General features: G+C 41.9%; 1 pseudogene; it reads right to left on the bottom strand.

Annotated features, from left to right (window-relative positions):
- Window positions 1–7,626: 7,626 nt before the first annotated feature.
- LOC112824291 (small ribosomal subunit protein uS2 pseudogene) lies at window positions 7,627–8,505 on the bottom strand (annotated as a pseudogene).
- Window positions 8,506–8,894: the final 389 nt, after the last annotated feature.

Below are 8,894 nucleotides of genomic sequence, written 5' to 3'. Positions count from 1 at the left end.
AGGGAGCCCGATGTGGGGCTCGATCCCAGGACCCTGAGATCATGACCTGAGCCAAAGGCAGATGCTTAATGACTGAGCCACCCAGGCGCCCCTTTACAAATTATTTGTATTACAGTGGGAGCTGCTAGAGAACAGGGACCATATCATCATTATTTCAGTATCCCTAGCAACTGATATAGTGAAGTTTTTTGCAGTTGAACTTATAAATATCTGCTTGTGGTCAGCCCTCCTTTCACCTGATGTTCCATACCGTTTGCTCCTAGAGCTATAATACAATATACAGGTCACTCAGTAAATATTTGATGGTGATGATAACGGAAAAGAAGAAAAATTACAGGGGCGCCTGGGTGGCTCAGTCGTTGGGCGTCTGCCTTTGGCTCGGGTCGTGATCCTGGTGTCCTGGGATCGGGCCCCGCGTCGGGCTCCCTGCTCAGTGGGGAGTCTGCTTCTCCCTCTCCCTCTGTCTCTGCTTGTGTTCCCTCTCTCACTGTGTCTCTCTCTGTCAAATAAATAAATAAAATATTAAAAAGATAAAAGTAAGCTCACCCCTTTAAAAAAAAAAGAAGAAAAATTACATTTCATGTACTATGTTTAAGAAGAAAGGCCCTTTTATTTAAGAAAAACTGTCAGGAAGGGGCCCCTGGGTGGTTCAGTCAGTTAAGTGTCAGACTCCTGATTTCAGCTCAGGTCATGATATTAGGGTTGTGAGATCTAGCCCCCAGTCGGGGCTCAGCAGGAAGTCTGCTTGAGATTCTCTCCCTTTGCCCCTCCCCCTGCTCTCTCTCAAATAAATAAATAAATGTTTAGGATTTTATTTATTTATTTGATAGAGAGCACAAGCAGGGGGAGCAGCAGAGGGAGAGGGAGAAGCAGACTCCCCACTGAGCAGGGAGCCCAACACAGGGCTCGATCCCAGGACCCCTGAGCCAAAGGCAGACGTTTAACCGACTGAGCCACCAAGGTGCCCCAAAAAAAATAAAAAAAAAAAAAAAAAAAGAAAAACTGTCAGGAATATGGTATTTCAATACCAAAAGGGTTGAAATTATCAGAAGCACCCCCATACCTGCCCCAGGTACAGCACATTCTCTGGTCCTAGGAATATAAGATAACAAAATGTTATACCATGTAATTAACTAGAAAAACAGAGGGCACTCAAGGTATTTCAAGCAAAGAGTGTTATAATACAAGGAATTAAGTAATAAATTATTGGAAGAACTAGAAGAGCAAAAAGGAAAGTCAGACCATATTGCCCAGTGAGGAGGAATTATGAGAACTCCCTCAGAGCCTCCACTCATCTACCGACTTTCACTCATGCAGGGAGCCCTTTTACTGCATAAGAAATCACTTAAAACTCAGCAGCTTAAAACGGCAATCATATTATTAATCACAGTCTGTGAATTGGCTGAACTCAGCTGAGTGGTTCTGCTGTTTGAAGCTGCAGTCATCTGAGGGCTCAACTGGAATGAAATATCCAAGATAACTCATTCACATGGCTGGTAGTTGGCACTGTCAGGTGGGATCTCATCTGGAGGGGTCATTTGCAATTCCTTGATTCTGCATGTGACTTGAACTTCTTAGAGTATGGTAGGATTCTAAGGAGTGTCTCAAGAGTGTTCCCAAGGGAAGAAAATAGAAACTGCCAGTCCTCTCAAGTCCTGGGCTCAGAAGTCCCAGAACATAACTTCCACCACATTCTATTGCTCAGAGCAATTTCAGGGCCAATCTAGATTCAGAGGGAAAAGATACAGGTATCTCTCACTTTTTCAAAAGTTCAAGTTACACCACTCACTTAAGAAAGACCTACATTGGGGCACATGGGAGGCTCAGTCAGTTAAGCATCTGCCTTCGGCTCAGGTCATGATCCCAGGACCCTGGGATCAAGGCGCACATCGGGCTCCCTGCTCAGGGGCGAACCTGCTTCTCCCTCTCCCTCTGTGATCTCTCTCATTCTCTCTCTCAAATAAAATTTTTTTAAAAAGACCTACATTCGTACCTATTTTCACTAACCAAAAGAAATCTGAAGGGGCTTTTTGCTTTTACAAAAAAAGGTGAAAAGGGAAAGTAACATTCAGGGTTTGTTTGGCAGAGAGCCCTTATAGAGGCAGTGTGCACGCTGAGCAGCAGAGTAGCATCGCTAACTCCTTCCCAGGGAACTACACTTATAGCCTCTCAGCATCAAGCTGCCATAGCTTTGAACTGAGTCTGTGAGCATCTCTGCTTTATCGTGATTTATTTTGTTCATCTGTTAGCAAGATGTGTCCCAAGATGTCAGAAAAGCCTAAGAGAGGTTATTTTTTCAGTCTGGGAATGCTCAAAAATTTTTTTCATCTAAATTAATAGTAATTGCTTCTTTGCCTCATGCCCTTTCAGTTTACAAGTTTTCATGGGACTGCTCTACTTTTGGATAGCAGGGGAGACCTGTATAAGCATACAGGAAGAGGATGAATTGTTGAGAGCTGGTGTCTTTAGAGACTCGCTGCCATACTTGTCTTTGCACATGCTTCTTCTTTGCTCTGAAATGCCTTCTTTTTTTTCTTTTCCTGGCAAACATTCAAACTGCAAGACCCAGCTTACATTTCAGCCCACATCTAGAGCCTTCCCAGATATCTTCAATGCACAGTCAGTAGCCACTTCCTCCGTATAGTCTGTGCCTGTAGTATATATTTCTATTTTTGTATCTGTCATTCCTTATTATAATTTGTTTGCTTACATATTTTTCTGTGAGAGTGTCTAGGGGACAGTAATCATGTCATAATCATCTCCCTATCTCTAGTAACTCTCACAGTAAAGGTTTTTGCAATTGAACTTATACATATCTGCTTGTGGTTAGTACTAATTTAGTCTGGTGTCCTACACCATCTGTTCTTGGTGCTTCAGTGTGGGGCCTAAAGGGAGATACTCAGTGAATATTCAATGATGATAATAATGGAAAAGGAAAAAATTGCCTTTTAAATATTCTGTTTAGGAAGAAAGGACCATGTATGAATCATTTAATAAAAAACTTCAGGAAAATTGGTGTTTTAGTCCTGAAAGGACTATTCTGGACAAAGGAACACCAGATTAAATGTTATACCACATAATCAGAAAATGGAAGCTAATCCATCAAAATCCTAGAAGAGAACACAGGCAGCAACGTCTTTGACCTCGGCCATAGCAACTTCTTGCTAGACATGTCTCTAGAGGCAAGGGAAACAAAAACAAAAATGAATCATTGGGACTTCATCAAAATAAAAAGCTTTTGTACGGCAAAGGAAACAATCAAACTAAAACACAACCTACAGAATGGGAGAAGATATTCACAAATGTCTTCTCAGATAAAGGGCTAATATCCAAAATCTATAAAGAACTTATCAAACTTAACACCCAAGAAACAAAAAATTCAGTCAAGAAATGGGCAGAAGACATGAACAGACATTTCTCCAAAGAAAACATATAAATGGCTGACAGACATATGGAAAAATGTTCAACATCTCTTGGCATCAGGGAAGTACAAATCAAAACCACAACGAGATACCGCCTCACACCGGTCAGAATGGCTAAAATGAACAACTCAGGAAACAACAAATGTTGACAAGGATGTGGAGAAACGGGAACCCTCTTATACTGTCAGTAGGTATGTGAGCTGGTGCAGCCACTCTGGAAAACAGTATGGAGGTTCCTCAAAAAGTTAAAAATAGAATTATCCTACAATCTAGCAATTACACTACTAGCTATTTATCCAAAGGATACAAACATAGTGATTTGTAAGGACACATGCACCCCAATGTTCATAGCATCAATGTCCCCAATAGCCAAAATGTGGAAAAAGTCCAGATGTCCACCAACAGACGAATGGATAAAGAAGATGTGGTATTTATATACAATGGAATATTACTCAGCCACCAAAAAGAATGAAATCTTGCCATTTGCAATGACGTGGTTGGAATTAGAGTGTATTTCCTAAGCGAAATAAATCAGAGAAAGATAAATACCATATGATTTCACTCATATGTGAAATTTAAGAAACAAAACAGGTGAACATAGGGGAAGGGAAGGAAAATAAGATAAAACAGAGAGGGAGGCAAACCATGAAAGCCTCTTTACTGTAGGAAAGAAACTGAGGGTTGCTGGAAGGGAGGTGGTGGGGGGATGGGGTAATTCGGTGATGGGCATTAAGGAGAGCATTTAATGTAATGAGCACTGGGTGTTGTATGCAACTGATGAATCACTAAATTCTACCTCTGAAACTAATAATACACTACTATGTTAACTAAATTGAATTTAAATAAAAAATTTCAAAAAGTGGGAGCTACTTGAGGTATTTTAAGCGGGAGGGATTTAATATGGAAATTAGATAACAAAATTGTTGGAAAGGCTGGAGGAGCTAAAGGAGGTCCATGTTGCCCAGTGATTAAGAACTATAGGAAGCTATATAATATATTATGTGGCAAAAAGATACTGTTCGAGAAAATGGAATTTTATTTTTGCCACCCAGTGACAGTATGACTTTGGTGGAGTACTGCCCAAAAGTTTAAATATAGCTCCACTAACGTTTATTGGGCATTGGCACTGTGCTTGGCACTAGGAACACAAAGATGCATATTATACATTCCAGTTCAGCGAATATTTATTAAATATCTATCCACTGAATATTTAGGTCTTGGGTCTACCAAGATAAACAAGGCCAGATTTTTTTTCCTAGGAGGTATTCATAATCCATGGGAAAAGACTGATAAGCAAATGATTGCAAAATTGTGCTAAGTGTGTTGGTAAGAAATTGGAAGTATGACCAAAAATGATCGAATGGTGAAATTTTAAAATTTATTTGACAATAAGAAACTTGGCATTTACTTAAAATTACTCAAGAAGATGCCATGTCTCAGGTAAAAAATACTGGCTCTGGAATGAAAACATCTCAGGCAGTTAAATTGAAGGTTTCTTGGTCTTTAAATGTGTGTAAAATGCTCACTTTGGGAAATACTGAAAAATATTTTCTTAAAGTCATGTAAATTCACCACAGAGATAGCCGCTGGTAACATTTTGATGTATTCCTTTCTAATCCAAGGGCATCTTTTTTAAAACAAGTAAAATAAAACCAAAAATGAGGCCTATAAGTCCATAAGGCATAATAGATTGCATGTAAATTAGAAGGCAAGTAAAAGAGAGCGAAAGTGAGAGTGAGAGAAAGAAGGGTCCATTTGGGACTGGTATTTCAAACTTCAAAACACACAACTCAACTCGGTATCTTTTTCCCAATTCTCATTCCTCCACTTGTACTTGCCCTTTTTAGGAAGGGCATGACCATCTATCCAGTAATGTAGTCAGATACATCCACCTACTGTCAGAATAATCCTAAAACAGTCTAATTTGATAGTTCCTTTGATTAAAACCCTTCAATAACTCCCCATAGACTTTGGTATCAAGTGTCATCCTTTTTTAGCATCCTCTTCATCTAGCTCCCACCCATCTTACTAGCTTGACCTGCCTTCCTGCTACCTACACAGTTCTCCACTCTAACCATGGTAAAAATTTCATAGTTCCACAAAGGTGTAGCAGTGTTCTCCAATCATCTTTTTCTTTCTACATGCTCTTTTTTCTCTCTAAAGTACCATTACTCACCTCCATCTTTTCTCTGTTTAATTGCTTCTCAAAAACTCAAGGGTTGCCTTTCCAGATGCAGCAACCTATTCTGTCCCCCCACTGTACCATGCACATATCTCGAACATTGCATTTGTCATGCTGTCCTGGAATTATTGGTGTTTTTATCTCTTACTCAACTCAACCAAGGGCTCTTTGATGATCTTGAGACTCCTGCTTCTATCACGGTACCCAACATATAGTAGATGTTACCAGGTTGAGGGAATTTATGTAAATTGGTAGATAAAAGGATTGGTGAATTTTTTTATTAGTAATCTTCAGGAAACACATTTAGAAATTGTAGCAAATGTTGTTAGTTGCTTATGCAGTAGCCGCCTCCCCTTTTTTATTATCAAAACTCAAGTTTCAATATGGCAGTGTACCCCAAGGCATGTATCTCGATAGATCAAGGCAGTCATGGCATCTCCATCCCCCTTTGCTAATAGTACATTTCAGTTGAGCATGATAATTCATAGAGGGAAGCTGCGGAGGCTTCAGGGAGAGGTCTTGTTACTTTCTCTTCTTTTTTCCCTTCCTGCTATATTTACTGTTCTGTAAGGGATGTGAAGCCTGTAGTTGGGCCAGCTGTCCCCTGTAATCATAAGGCAAAAGGTTTGAGAACAAAAAATAACATGCTGAGAATTGTGGAGGGGGAAAGACAAGAGTCTGGGTCTTTGATGAGATCATTGAGCCTTACCAATCCTAAATTGCCTATCACATATAGACTTCCTTTTATGTAAGATAATTGAAATAGCTTCATTGTTTAATCCACTGTGTGGTTGAATGGTGACCCCAAAAAGATATGTCTATGTCCTAACCCCCAGAACCTATGAATGTGACCTTATTTGGAGAAAAGGTCTTTGCAGATGTAATTAAATTAAGGATTTTGAGATAAGATCATCCCGGATTATCTGGGTGGGTCCTTAATCCAATGACAAGTGTCCTCATGAAAGACACACAGAGGTGGGGTGCCTGGGGGTGGCTCAGTTGGTTAAGTGTCTGACTCTTGGTTTCAGCTCAGGTCATGATCTCAGGTTTGTGGGATCAAGCCCTGCATCAGGCTCCGTGCTCGGGGGGGGGGTCTGCTTGTCTCCCTCTCCCTCTGCTTCTCCCCCTGCTCACATGCTTGCTCTCTCTAAAGTAAATAAATAAATCTTTTTTTAAAGAGATTTTTATTTATTTGAGAGAGAAAGTGAGCGCGAGAGAGCATGCATGCATGTGCACGATGGGGGGAGGGGCACAGGAAAAGGGAAAGAACAAGCAGACTCTTCACTGAGCCCGGAGCCCGAGATTCGAGGCTCTGTCACAGGATCCCGAAATCATGACCTGAGCCAAAATCAGACGCTTGACTGACTGAGCCACCCAAGGGCCCCAGTAAATAAATAAATCTTTAAAAACAAACCACACACACACAGAGGAGAAAACAGAAGCACTGGAGAAGGCAATGTGAACCCAGGGTCAGAAACTGGAATTATGCAGTGACAATCCAAGGAATGCCTGGAGCCACCAGAAGCTGGAAGAGGTAAGGAAGGATTCTCCTCTAGAGCCTCTGGAGGGAGAGTGACTGCTGACACATTGATTTTGGGCTTTTGACCTGAAGAACGGTGAGAAAATTAATTTCTGTTGTTTTAAGCCATCCAGTTTGTGGTAATTTGTTATGGCAGCCTCAGGAAATAATACAAACTGTGGGTCAATTCTCTGTTGGTTTGCAGCCAAAGATATCTTAATTAATATAATGATTATTTTTAAGTTCAAGCTAAACATATGAAAAAAAGGTATTGGTAGTAATTCAGGGAAAGATCCTGGAGTCCCTGAAAATTCTTTCCATAGGATTTCAAACTAAGATTGATATCAGTGTTGTCAGATCTGGGATTTAAGCATATCTCTGACTCCACTTCACTCTCCCTCAGGAACTAATGGGTGGTAGCAGAGATGAAAGTTATACCCTCCTTAAGACCTTTTTTTTTTTTTTAGAAACTTTATTTTCCATCAACCTTCTTTCCATTTTGTTTGCCTTTATGGAAGAGGAAGACCACTCATGGTTATTCCCACCCATTCTGTGGCCTGAGCAGTGGGAGCTGCAGACCAGTCTTCTACCGCCGGCTGGACGCTCCAGTCCTCAGTGGGGAACTGCTGAATAGGCACAGAGGGCACCTGCACGCCATCAGACCAGTCTGTGACTTCAGGTTGAATAGCAGTGAACTCAAGAACTGGAACAGTCCATTCACCCTGAAGGTCCTCCTCCGTCACAGAATTCTCAGCAGCGACCTGCCCTTCCTTTTCAGTCTCTTCAGGATCTCTGTAGAAGTAGAGATCAGGCATGACCTCCAATGGGTGCTCACGGGAGATGGTGCGACGCATGCACAGAACTTCCCAGGCCCACTGAGTGAGCTCCCTTGTTGTTGCAAGGGATGGCGATGTCCACGTAGTGCAGAGGAGAGTCTGTTACCCAGAGTGATGATAGGCAGGTTAATATAAGACGCCTCTGTAAGAGGCTGGTGGTCAGCCCTGGGCTCAGTAACCACCAGCAGTCTCGGCTCCCGGAAGGCTGCCTGGATCTAGGTAGTGAAGGTTCCAGGAGTGAAGCAGCCGGCAGTAGGAGTGGCTCCGGCAGCAGCAGCAGACCTCAGCACAGCTCCTGGCCAGTATTCCCGGATGATGATACTGACATCAGCCAGGTTTTTAGCGGCAACCATGGCATAAGGCTGCCAGCAGAAGCTTCTCCCAGGTTCTCTTCAGATTTATGATGTAGATACCATCACTTTCCCTTTTGTAGATGTACTCTTGCATTTGGAAGTCAAGGTTGGTGCTACCTAAGTGGGTTCCTGCTGCAGGGAATTTGAGGACATCCTCCTCCTTCATTTGCAGGACGTCAGGGACTCTGGACATTGTGAAAACTTCCCTTTAATTTATGACGGGAATGCAGAACAATGCCATATGGACCCCTCCCTGGGTAGCTCCTTGAGACTATTTTTTGATGAAGTTAGAGTCATCTGTGGTCCAGGTCAATATGGGATTTTTTTTTGTTCCTGTTTTTTTTTAAAGATTTTATTTATTTATTTGACAGAGAGAGAGACAGCGAGAGAGGGAACACAAGCAGGGGGAGTGGGAGAGGGAGAAGCAGGCTTCCCGCCGAGCAGGGAGCCCGATGCGGGGCTCGATCCCAGGACCCTGGGATCATGACCTGAGCCAAAGGCAGATGCTTAACAACTGAGCCACCCAGGTGCCCTTGTTCTTGTTTTTAAATATAAGCAAAAGAGACTGAGATTTGAGGTAGC

The sequence above is a fragment of the Callorhinus ursinus genome, unplaced genomic scaffold, assembly GCF_003265705.2.
Source record: "Callorhinus ursinus isolate GAN/ISIS: 27379988/994484 unplaced genomic scaffold, GSC_fseal_2.0 scaffold9, whole genome shotgun sequence".
NCBI classification, from domain to species: Eukaryota; Metazoa; Chordata; class Mammalia; order Carnivora; family Otariidae; genus Callorhinus; species Callorhinus ursinus.
This window is presented reverse-complemented; position numbering and strand designations above follow the sequence as displayed.